Source organism: Staurois parvus, unplaced genomic scaffold (genome assembly GCF_062004578.1).
Source record: "Staurois parvus isolate SC_StPar_1 unplaced genomic scaffold, SC_StPar_1.0 ptg000006l, whole genome shotgun sequence".
NCBI classification, from domain to species: Eukaryota; Metazoa; Chordata; class Amphibia; order Anura; family Ranidae; genus Staurois; species Staurois parvus.
The window spans coordinates 4,125,765-4,138,599 of record NW_028317802.1 but is presented as its reverse complement, the minus strand read 5'-3'; positions in this window follow the sequence as shown (position 1 = coordinate 4,138,599).

Here is a 12,835-nt window from a genome sequence, read left to right as displayed (position 1 = left end):
GCCACCGTTGCCTCGCTACTGCCAGGCATGTGGAAATTTTCAGATCTGCCACATCTAATAGCCAGGCATGTAATGAGCAGTACAGATCCCAGTGGACAGGTAGAATGAAATAACAATCGCAGATGACACTAATTGCTGCCCGCCACCTCTGCACCGAGAGTTGGCATTTTGTACAGCCACACTTCCTGAGCACCACTTAGCTCCTGAGAGCTGATACTTGTCTCTCATTCCATAGGTAACAATGTTAAGCTTTGGTTGTCAGAAGAGAATAAAGACTTGTCCCTCTACATGGAAAATGTGTAAGCAACGGAAAACATGGGCATTTCTAATACATTATTGGAGGACTTTCTATTTATGTGTAGGAGTTTTTAATACGGATGCCATATGCTGTGTGTATATATATATATATATATATATATATATACACACATATATATATCCTCACCAGCCACCAGTACTTTAGTACACCTGTTCAATTGCTTGGGAACACAAATTGCTAATCAGCCAATCACATTGCAGCAACTCAATGCATCTAGACATGGTGCAGAGGACTTGCTGAAGTTCAAACTGAACATCAGAATGGGAAAGAGAGGGGATTTAAAGTGACTTTGAACGTGGCATGGTTGTTGGTGCCAGATGGGTTGGTTTGAGTATTTCAAAAACTGCTGATCTACTGGGATTTTCATGCAAAACCATCTCTAGGGTTTACAGAGAATGGTCAGAAAAAGAGAAAATATCGAGGTAGCTGCAGTTGTGTGGACGAAAATGCCTTGTTGATGTCAAAGGTCAGAGGAAAATGGGCAGACTGCTTGCTATGACATTCAGATGGTAGGGTCAAAATTTGGTGTAAACAACATAAAAGCATGGATCCATCCTGCCTTGTATCAACAGTTCAGGCTGGTGGTGGTGGTGTAATGGTGTAGGGAATATTTTCTTGGCACTAGCAAGGTGTACCTAATAAAGTGGCTATTGAGTGTGTATGTGTATGTATATATATATATATATATATATATATATATATATATATATGTGTGTGTGTATACAGTAAAGGAAATACGTATTTGATCCCCTGCTGATTTTGAATGTTTGCCCACTCACAAAGAAATGATCAGTCTAAAAATCGAATGGTAGGTGTATTGTAACACTGAGAGACAGAACAGCAACAAAAATTTCTAAAGAAATTCATGTCTAACAAATTATGCACTGATTTGCATGTTCATGAGGGAAATACGTATTTGATCCCTTATCATTCAGCAGGATTTCTGGCTACCAGGTGTCTTTCATACAGGTAACAAGCTGAGATTAGAAGCAGTCTCTTAAAGGGAGTGCTGCTAATCACATTTTGTTACCTTTATAAAAGACGCCTGTCCACAGGAGCAGGCAAACAATCAGATTCCAAACTCTCCACCATGGCATAGAGCAAAGAGCTGTCCAAGGATGTCAGGCACAAGATTGTAGACCTACACAAGGCTGGACTGGGCTACCAAACTATCACCAAGCAACTTGGGGAGAAGGTGACAACAGTTGGTGCAATAATTCGCAAATGCAAGAAACACAAAACAACTGTCAGTCTCCCTAGGTCTGGTGCACCATGCAAGATCTCACCTCGTGGAATGTCAATGATCATGACTAGAGATGAGCGAAGAAATGAAAAATTCGATTCGACTGATTCGGCGAATTCGTGGACAATATTCGATTCGAGTCGAATAAATTCGCTGTGAATTTAACTTAAAAAAGGGTGTTTCTAGGCTTCAGAGAGACTTAATATTAGTGCAGAACACTGTACCTTTAATTTAAATGCCCTTGGAGTCTGCTGGGGAAGAGAAATAATACTGTCTGTCAGTATGACATGCAGATGAGTGCCGTCGATCTTAGAATCACTGCACACTTCACTCCTTTGGCCAGTCACGGGGCCAAAACCAGTGTTTGGAGCCACAGTGTGGCGGTGGAGGCAGCAGCAATGGGAGGCCATACAGCAACCTATGACAAAATGGAAACCAGCAGGAGCGTGAGGAGACCTGAAAGTGGCACATGGCAGAGTGGGAGCAATGGGAGGCGGTACAGGGACCCAGGTCACACTGTGGGCCCAGCAGCAGCGTGACCAGGCGGTACGGGGGCCCATGGCCGATATGGGGCTTGGTGGCACCTATGGAAGGCCTGTAATCTGCCAGCAACCTATGACAAAATGGACAACCGCAGGAGTGTGAGGAGATTTCAAAGTGGCACATGGCAGAGTGGAAGCAATGGGAGGCCGTACAGGGACCCAGGTCACACTGTGGGCTCAGCAGCAGCGTGACCAGGAGGTACGGGGGCCCATGGTCGATATGGGGCCTGGCGGCACCTATGGAAGGCCGCTAATCTGCCAGCAACCTATGACAAAATGGACAACCGCAGGAGTGTGAGGAGATTTCAAAGAGGTACATGGCAGAGTGGAAGCAATGGGAGGCCGTACAGGGACCCAGGTCACACTGTGGGACCAGCATCAGCGTGAACAGGCGGTACGGGGGCCCATGGCCGATTTGACCTCATTCATCCCATAGTCCTGCCGACTCACGAATAGCGTGGCCTCCTCAAAGGGCCTGAGCAAGCGCAGGTGTCACACATGAGCTGACAATGGCTGACATCTAAGTTACACAGGGAGTACCTTTATCCGCTTTTAACATCAGGAAATCTGTGATGGCCTTTAGCTGTTCGTAAAGGCGGTCTAACATATGTAGGGTTGAATTACACCTTGTTGCAACGTCACAGCATGAGGAGTCGGTACGGGGGCCCATGGCAGATTACATGTCTGGCAGCAGCAATGGGAGGCCCGTAATCTGCCAGCACCCTATGTCAAAAAATTTAACACACCAGCAGTGTGAAGAGACCTGAAAGTGGCACATGGCAGCAGAGTGTGGCGATGGAGACAGCAGCAATGGGAGGCCGTACAGGGACCCATGAGAGACTCTGGACTTGGCAGCAGCATGAGGAGGCGGTATATAGGGGCCCATGGCAGATTAGGGGCCTGGCAGCAGCTATGTGAGGCCCGTAATCTGCCTGCACCCTATGTCAAAAAATTAAACACACCAGCAGTGTGAAGAGACCTGAAAGTGGCACATGGCAGCAGAGTGTGGCGATGGAGACAGCAGCAATGGGAGGCCGTACAGGGACCCATGAGAGACTCTAGACTTGGCAGCAGCATGAGGAGGCGGTATATAGGGGCCCATGGCAGATTAGGGGCCTGGCAGCAGCTATGTGAGGCCCGTAATCTGCCTGCACCCTATGTCAAAAAATTAAACACACCAGCAGTGTGAAGAGACCTGAAAGTGGCACATGGCAGCAGAGTGTGGCGATGGAGACAGCAGCAATGGGAGGCCGTACAGGGACCCATGAGAGACTCTAGACTTGGCAGCAGCATGAGGAGGCGGTATATAGGGGCCCATGGCAGATTAGGGGCCTGGCAGCAGCTATGTGAGGCCCGTAATCTGCCTGCACCCTATGTCAAAAAATTTAACACACCAGCAGTGTGAAGAGACCTGAAAGTGGCACATGGCAGCAGAGTGTGGCGATGGAGACAGCAGCAATGGGAGGCCGTACAGGGACCCATGAGAGACTCTGGACTTGGCAGCAGCATGAGGAGGCGGTATATAGGGGCCCATGGCAGATTAGGGGCCTGGCAGCAGCTATGTGAGGCCCGTAATCTGCCTGCACCCTATGTCAAAAAATTAAACACACCAGCAGTGTGAAGAGACCTGAAAGTGGCACATGGCAGCAGAGTGTGGCGATGGAGACAGCAGCAATGGGAGGCCGTACAGGGACCCATGAGAGACTCTAGACTTGGCAGCAGCATGAGGAGGCGGTATATAGGGGCCCATGGCAGATTAGGGGCCTGGCAGCAGCTATGTGAGGCCCGTAATCTGCCTGCACCCTATGTCAAAAAATTAAACACACCAGCAGTGTGAAGAGACCTGAAAGTGGCACATGGCAGCAGAGTGTGGCGATGGAGACAGCAGCAATGGGAGGCCGTACAGGGACCCATGAGAGACTCTGGACTTGGCAGCAGCATGAGGAGGCGGTATATAGGGGCCCATGGCAGATTAGGGGCCTGGCAGCAGCTATGTGAGGCCCGTAATCTGCCTGCACCCTATGTCAAAAAATTAAACACACCAGCAGTGTGAAGAGACCTGAAAGTGGCACATGGCAGAGTGTGGCGATGGAGACAGCAGCAATGGGAGGCCGTACAGGGACCCATGACAGACTCTAGACTTGGCAGCAGCATGAGGAGGCGGTTTATAGGGGCCCATGGCAGATTAGGGGCCTGGCAGCAGCTATGTGAGGCCCGTAATCTGCCTGCACCCTATGTCAAAAAATTTAACACACCAGCAGTGTGAAGAGACCTGAAAGTGGCACATGGCAGCAGAGTGTGGCGATGGAGACAGCAGCAATGGGAGGCCGTACAGGGACCCATGAGAGACTCTGGACTTGGCAGCAGCATGAGGAGGCGGTATATAGGGGCCCATGGCAGATTAGGGGCCTGGCAGCAGCTATGTGAGGCCCGTTATCTTGCAGCACCCTATGTCAAAAAATTAAACACACCAGCAGTGTGAAGAGACCTGAAAGTGGCACATGGCAGCAGAGTGTGGCGATGGAGACAGCAGCAATGGGAGGCCGTACAGGGACCCATGAGAGACTCTGGACTTGGCAGCAGCATGAGGAGGCGGTATATAGGGGCCCATGGCAGATTAGGGGCCTGGCAGCAGCTATGTGAGGCCCGTAATCTGCCTGCACCCTATGTCAAAAAATTAAACACACCAGCAGTGTGAAGAGACCTGAAAGTGGCACATGGCAGCAGAGTGTGGCGATGGAGACAGCAACAATGGGAGGCCGTACAGGGACCCATGAGAGACTCTGGACTTGGCAGCAGCATGAGGAGGCGGTATATAGGGGCCCATGGCAGATTAGGGGCCTGGCAGCAGCTATGTGAGGCCCGTAATCTGCCTGCACCCTATGTCAAAAAATTAAACACACCAGCAGTGTGAAGAGACCTGAAAGTGGCACATGGCAGAGTGTGGCGATGGAGACAGCAGCAATGGGAGGCCGTACAGGGACCCATGACAGACTCTAGACTTGGCAGCAGCATGAGGAGGCGGTATATAGGGGCCCATGGCAGATTAGGGGCCTGGCAGCAGCTATGTGAGGCCCGTAATCTGCCTGCACCCTATGTCAAAAAATTTAACACACCAGCAGTGTGAAGAGACCTGAAAGTGGCACATGGCAGCAGAGTGTGGCGATGGAGACAGCAGCAATGGGAGGCCGTACAGGGACCCATGAGAGACTCTGGACTTGGCAGCAGCATGAGGAGGCGGTATATAGGGGCCCATGGCAGATTAGGGGCCTGGCAGCAGCTATGTGAGGCCCGTAATCTGCCTGCACCCTATGTCAAAAAATTTAACACACCAGCAGTGTGAAGAGACCTGAAAGTGGCACATGGCAGCAGAGTGTGGCGATGGAGACAGCAGCAATGGGAGGCCGTACAGGGACCCATGAGAGACTCTGGACTTGGCAGCAGCATGAGGAGGCGGTATATAGGGGCCCATGGCAGATTAGGGGCCTGGCAGCAGCTATGTGAGGCCCGTAATCTGCCTGCACCCTATGTCAAAAAATTAAACACACCAGCAGTGTGAAGAGACCTGAAAGTGGCACATGGCAGCAGAGTGTGGCGATGGAGACAGCAGCAATGGGAGGCCGTACAGGGACCCATGAGAGACTCTGGACTTGGCAGCAGCATGAGGAGGCGGTATATAGGGGCCCATGGCAGATTAGGGGCCTGGCAGCAGCTATGTGAGGCCCGTAATCTGCCTGCACCCTATGTCAAAAAATTAAACACACCAGCAGTGTGAAGAGACCTGAAAGTGGCACATGGCAGAGTGTGGCGATGGAGACAGCAGCAATGGGAGGCCGTACAGGGACCCATGACAGACTCTAGACTTGGCAGCAGCATGAGGAGGCGGTTTATAGGGGCCCATGGCAGATTAGGGGCCTGGCAGCAGCTATGTGAGGCCCGTAATCTGCCTGCACCCTATGTCAAAAAATTTAACACACCAGCAGTGTGAAGAGACCTGAAAGTGGCACATGGCAGCAGAGTGTGGCGATGGAGACAGCAGCAATGGGAGGCCGTACAGGGACCCATGAGAGACTCTAGACTTGGCAGCAGCATGAGGAGGCGGTATATAGGGGCCCATGGCAGATTAGGGGCCTGGCAGCAGCTATGTGAGGCCCGTAATCTGCCTGCACCCTATGTCAAAAAATTAAACACACCAGCAGTGTGAAGAGACCTGAAAGTGGCACATGGCAGCAGAGTGTGGCGATGGAGACAGCAGCAATGGGAGGCCGTACAGGGACCCATGAGAGACTCTGGACTTGGCAGCAGCATGAGGAGGCGGTATATAGGGGCCCATGGCAGATTAGGGGCCTGGCAGCAGCTATGTGAGGCCCGTAATCTGCCTGCACCCTATGTCAAAAAATTTAACACACCAGCAGTGTGAAGAGACCTGAAAGTGGCACATGGCAGCAGAGTGTGGCGATGGAGACAGCAGCAATGGGAGGCCGTACAGGGACCCATGAGAGACTCTGGACTTGGCAGCAGCATGAGGAGGCGGTATATAGGGGCCCATGGCAGATTAGGGGCCTGGCAGCAGCTATGTGAGGCCCGTAATCTGCCTGCACCCTATGTCAAAAAATTAAACACACCAGCAGTGTGAAGAGACCTGAAAGTGGCACATGGCAGCAGAGTGTGGCGATGGAGACAGCAGCAATGGGAGGCCGTACAGGGACCCATGAGAGACTCTGGACCTAGCAGCAGCATGAGGAGGCGGTATATAGGGGCCTATGGCAGATTAGGGGCCTGGCAGCAGCTATAGGAGGCCCGTAATCTGCCAGCACCCTATGTCAAAAAATTAAACACACCAGCAGTGTGAGGAGACCTGAAAGTGGCACATGTTTGAGGCATGATTCATGGCGGATTTAGTCAGTTGTGTCAGGAACTGGTGGTTTGAAATCCAGACTAATCCACGCCTGATTCATTTTCACAAACGTGAGTCTCTCCACACTTTGGGTGGACAGTCGTGTCCTCCGCGGAGTTACAATACCTCCTGCCGCACTAAACACGCGCTCCGATGCCACGCTACTGGCCGGGCATGACAGCCTTTCAAGGGCAAATTCAGCTAGTTGGGGCCAAAGGTCAAGTTTCGTTGCCCAGTAGTCAAGGGGATTGTCTACCTCGGTTGGCAGGGTGCTGTCCAAGTAGGCCCAAGCCTGTTGTTTGAGCTCCTGCTCCAGGTCCACCTGATGCTGCTGCTGCTGCTGCGGCTGGTTAGTAGTTTCCTCACTGCGCTGGTGAAGAAAGCTACTCATCATCGACTGCAGACTGAGGCAGCCACTGCTGGTGGAGCTGCCACTGCTCCTACCACCCCACCCCTCCCCTGCTGCCATGCCAGCGGAACGCGAGCGCACAGGGCCCACAGTGTCTGAGGATGGACGTTGGCGCACAAAGGCAGAGACCAACTGACTACATAGGTGGTTTTTATAGTACGTAATTTTGGCCTCCCTCTCAGCAGGTGTGAAAAAGGCCACCATTTTGGACCGGTAGCGAGGGTCCAACAAGGTGGACAGCCAAAAGTCATCCCTCTGTCTGATGGTTATTATTCGGCTGTCGCTACGCAAGCAACCGAGCATGCTATGGGCCATTTGTGCCAAGGAATGCGAGGGACTCCCTGCCTCCATCTCCACAGCATACTGCCACGGTGCGTCTGGGTCCTCTGTCTCCTCCTCCTCCTCCTCTACCAGATGCTCCTGCTCCTCCACTCCTGTCCGCTGAGTGGAAAAACCACCCATTTCACTCAATAATTCCTGAGCACAAATGTCCTCCTCTACCTCCTCCTCTTCTTCCTGTCCTGCCCCCACAGGGGTCATGTGGCGTTGAGATCTGTGCGCCACGTCTACCGCACCCTGACCAGCCATTGTTAACAGCATTTGTTCCAGGACGTGCAATAGAGGAATGACGTCGTTCATCCCATAGTCCTGCCGACTCACGAATAGCGTGGCCTCCTCAAAGGGCCTGAGCAAGCGGCAGGTGTCACGCATGAGCTGCCAATGGCTGACATCTAAGTTACACAGGGGAGTACCTTTATCCGCTTGTAACATCAGGAAATCGGTGATGGCCTTTCGCTGCTCGTAAAGGCGGTCTAACATGTGTAGGGTTGAATTCCACCTTGTTGCAACGTCGCAGATCAGGCGATGCTGTGGAATTCCGTTCTGCCGCTGCAGCTCAATGAGGGTGTTCTTTGCGGTGTAGGAATGGCTGAAATGCATGCACAGTTTACGTGACATTTTAAGGATGTCTTGCAGTGGGATGGTGGATTTTAGGAACCGCTTGACAACCAGATTGAACACGTGAGCCATGCATGGCGCATGGCACAACCTTCCTTGACGCAGAGCAGACACCATGTTCTTTCCGTTGTCAGTCAACATGGTTCCGATTTTTAGTTTGCGCGGAGACAGCCATCTGTCGATTTCTCTGTTCATTACACTCAGCAGTTCCTCCCCTGTGTGACTACGTTCGCCAAGGCATACCAGGTGCAGCACAGCGTGACACCGTTGCGCCCTGCACATGTGATATGCCGGTCGGGTAATGGGACTTGGCACGGGGGTGGCGGCTGAGGACACGGCGGAAAAAGAGGTGGTAGAGGCGGACATGCTTGCTGGACCAAGGACGTGCAAACGTGGAGGCAAAAGCGTCGTGACCTGTCCAAGTTGCTGGTGCGGCTGTGCCGGCACCACGTTCACCCAGTGGGCCGTAAATGACATGTACTGTCCCTGACCGTAGTTACAGCTCCACACGTCGGCGCTGCCGTGCACTTTGGCAGAGACCGACATGCTCAAAGACTGGCCCACCATCTCTTCTACATGTGAATGCAGGGCTGGCACTGCCTTTTGGGCAAAGAAATGACGGCTTGGCACTCTCCACCGCGGCGCGGCACAAGCCATCATTTCTCGGAAAGGTGCTGAGTCCACCAGTTGGAAAGGGAGGGACTGCAGCACCAGCAACTTGGACAGGAGGACGTTCAGCTTTTGCACCGTCGGGTGCGTGCTCGCAAACTGTTGTCTCTTGGATACGGATTCCAAGAAAGACTGTTGACGGAATCCGAGAAGAGGAGTAGCAGGAGAAGGAGCATCTGAACGAGCGGAAGATGCCAACGAGCGACAACTCCCCTCAGCAGAGGTGTTGGAGCCTTGACTGGCTGATAGAGGGCGATTGATGACGTCGGGTGACGGAGCAAGTAACGGAGCGGGTGATGGAGCGGGGGCTGGGGCAGGCAGAACCGCCGTATGTTTATCACGGTTTTCCCAGGCCACCGAATGGTGACGCTGCATATGCTGACGCAACGCTGTAGTCCCAACATGGGCCCCCTGGCCACGCTTGCATTTCTGGCCACATAGTCGACATACGGCTACGTTTACTTCCTCGGGCGGCTTGAGGAAAAATTGCCACACCACCGAGTAGGAAACTTTGCCCCCGCTACTCTTCACTGGCTGACTGCTACTTCCTCCGTGCGCACCGGCACCACTACTGGCCGTGGTGGTAGGCTGCAGTGGAGCTGGTGCTCTACTCCGTGGACGTTTGGCTCCACTGACACTGATGCGACCCTGCTGCTGTCTCCTGGGCAACCCACCGACTGTTTTGCTCGCTGCCAAGCTGCCACCCTCTTCTCCTGATGATGCGGAAGAAAGGCTGCCAAGTGCGATCAACCTCCTCATCATCAAGTAGGGTCTCCGCCTCACTACTAGCCCCCTCGGCTGCGTCTGGGTCAGGAGACAGACCTGTCTCTAGACCGGCTACCGAGCCACTCTCCTCGCCAGTACTTGTTCGCTTGGCTGCTGAAAAGGCCGATGTCTCCCCCCGTTCCTGACCGCCCTCTGTTAGCTCTTCCTCACTGTACAGTGGGGCTGAGCCCACAGCATGCGATACTTCGCTTGGTGAGGGAACAGCAAAGGACAGGGGCAGGTAGAGGACACGTGATTTCAGTGGGCTTGCTCCCGGGCCATGCCAACTAACGGTTGTGTCTGACGTACCCACCGACCGTTGGCTGTAGGTGTCAGAGGTGACCTGGGAAGAGGAAGACGACCGAGCCAACCAATCAATGACGGCAGGGTTGTCGGTGGAGACACGACCGCTGGATGACACCGGGAGCACTGGCCTCTGGCTGCGAATACTGCTGCCTCGACCCCTTCCTCTGCTGCCACGTCTGCTCGCTCCTAAAACATTGCCTCCTCTGCCACTCCTCTGCATGTTGTCTGACATACTATTTAATTCAACGATTAGGTGTCCCTGAGTAACAATTCTCTGGCACTCAGTAACAATTCTGTCTGTCCCTGAGTATGAATTCTGTGGCCCTGAGTAACAATTCTGTGTCTGTGCGAGTAACAATTCTGTGTCTGTGCGAGTAACAATTCTGTGTCTGTGCAAGTAACAATTTTGTGTCTGTGCGAGTAACAATTCTCTGGCACTCAGTAACAATTCTGTCTGTCCCTGAGTAACAATTCTCTGGCACTCAGTAACAATTCTGTCTGTCCCTGAGTAACAATTCTCTGGCACTCAGTAACAATTCTGTCTGTCCCTGAGTATGAATTCTGTGGCCCTGAGTAACAATTCTGTGTCTGTGCGAGTAACAATTCTGTGTCTGTGCAAGTAACAATTTTGTGTCTGTGCGAGTAACAATTCTCTGGCACTCAGTAACAATTCTGTCTGTCCCTGAGTAACAATTCTCTGGCACTCAGTAACAATTCTGTCTGTCCCTGAGTAACAATTCTCTGGCACTCAGTAACAATTCTGTCTGTCCCTGAGTAACAATTCTCTGGCACTCAGTAACAATTCTGTGTCTGTGCGAGTAACAATTCTGTGTCTGTGCAAGTAACAATTTTGTGTCTGTGCGAGTAACAATTCTCTGGCACTCAGTAACAATTCTGTCTGTCCCTGAGTAACAATTCTCTGGCACTCAGTAACAATTCTGTCTGTCCCTGAGTAACAATTCTCTGGCACTCAGTAACAATTCTGTCTGTCCCTGAGTATGAATTCTGTGGCCCTGAGTAACAATTCTGTGTCTGTGCGAGTAACAATTCTGTGTCTGTGCAAGTAACAATTTTGTGTCTGTGCGAGTAACAATTCTCTGGCACTCAGTAACAATTCTGTCTGTCCCTGAGTAACAATTCTCTGGCACTCAGTAACAATTCTGTCTGTCCCTGAGTAACAATTCTCTGGCACTCAGTAACAATTCTGTCTGTCCCTGAGTAACAATTCTCTGGCACTCAGTAACAATTCTGTCTGTCCCTGAGTAACAATTCTCTGGCACTCAGTAACAATTCTGTCTGTCCCTGAGTATGAATTCTGTGGCCCTGAGTAACAATTCTGTGTCTGTGCGAGTAACAATTCTGTGTCTGTGCAAGTAACAATTTTGTGTCTGTGCGAGTAACAATTCTCTGGCACTCAGTAACAATTCTGTCTGTCCCTGAGTAACAATTCTCTGGCACTCAGTAACAATTCTGTCTGTCCCTGAGTAACAATTCTCTGGCACTCAGTAACAATTCTGTCTGTCCCTGAGTATGAATTCTGTGGCCCTGAGTAACAATTCTGTGTCTGTGCGAGTAACAATTCTGTGTCTGTGCAAGTAACAATTTTGTGTCTGTGCGAGTAACAATTCTCTGGCACTCAGTAACAATTCTGTCTGTCCCTGAGTAACAATTCTCTGGCACTCAGTAACAATTCTGTCTGTCCCTAAGTAACAATTCTCTGGCACTCAGTAACAATTCTGTCTGTCCCTGAGTATGAATTCTGTGGCCCTGAGTAACAATTCTGTGTCTGTGCGAGTAACAATTCTGTGTCTGTGCAAGTAACAATTTTGTGTCTGTGCGAGTAACAATTCTCTGGCACTCAGTAACAATTCTGTCTGTCCCTGAGTAACAATTCTCTGGCACTCAGTAACAATTCTGTCTGTCCCTGAGTAACAATTCTCTGGCACTCAGTAACAATTCTGTCTGTCCCTGAGTATGAATTCTGTGGCCCTGAGTAACAATTCTGTGTCTGTGCGAGTAACAATTCTGTGTCTGTGCAAGTAACAATTTTGTGTCTGTGCGAGTAACAATTCTCTGGCACTCAGTAACAATTCTGTCTGTCCCTGAGTAACAATTCTCTGGCACTCAGTAACAATTCTGTCTGTCCCTGAGTAACAATTCTCTGGCACTCAGTAACAATTCTGTCTGTCCCTGAGTAACAATTCTCTGGCACTCAGTAACAATTCTGTGTCTGTGCGAGTAACAATTCTGTGTCTGTGCAAGTAACAATTTTGTGTCTGTGCGAGTAACAATTCTCTGGCACTCAGTAACAATTCTGTCTGTCCCTGAGTAACAATTCTCTGGCACTCAGTAACAATTCTGTCTGTCCCTGAGTAACAATTCTCTGGCACTCAGTAACAATTCTGTCTGTCCCTGAGTATGAATTCTGTGGCCCTGAGTAACAATTCTGTGTCTGTGCGAGTAACAATTCTGTGTCTGTGCAAGTAACAATTTTGTGTCTGTGCGAGTAACAATTCTCTGGCACTCAGTAACAATTCTGTCTGTCCCTGAGTAACAATTCTCTGGCACTCAGTAACAATTCTGTCTGTCCCTGAGTAACAATTCTCTGGCACTCAGTAACAATTCTGTCTGTCCCTGAGTATGAATTCTGTGGCCCTGAGTAACAATTCTGTGTCTGTGCGAGTAACAATTCTGTGTCTGTGCAAGTAACAATTTTGTGTCTGTGCGA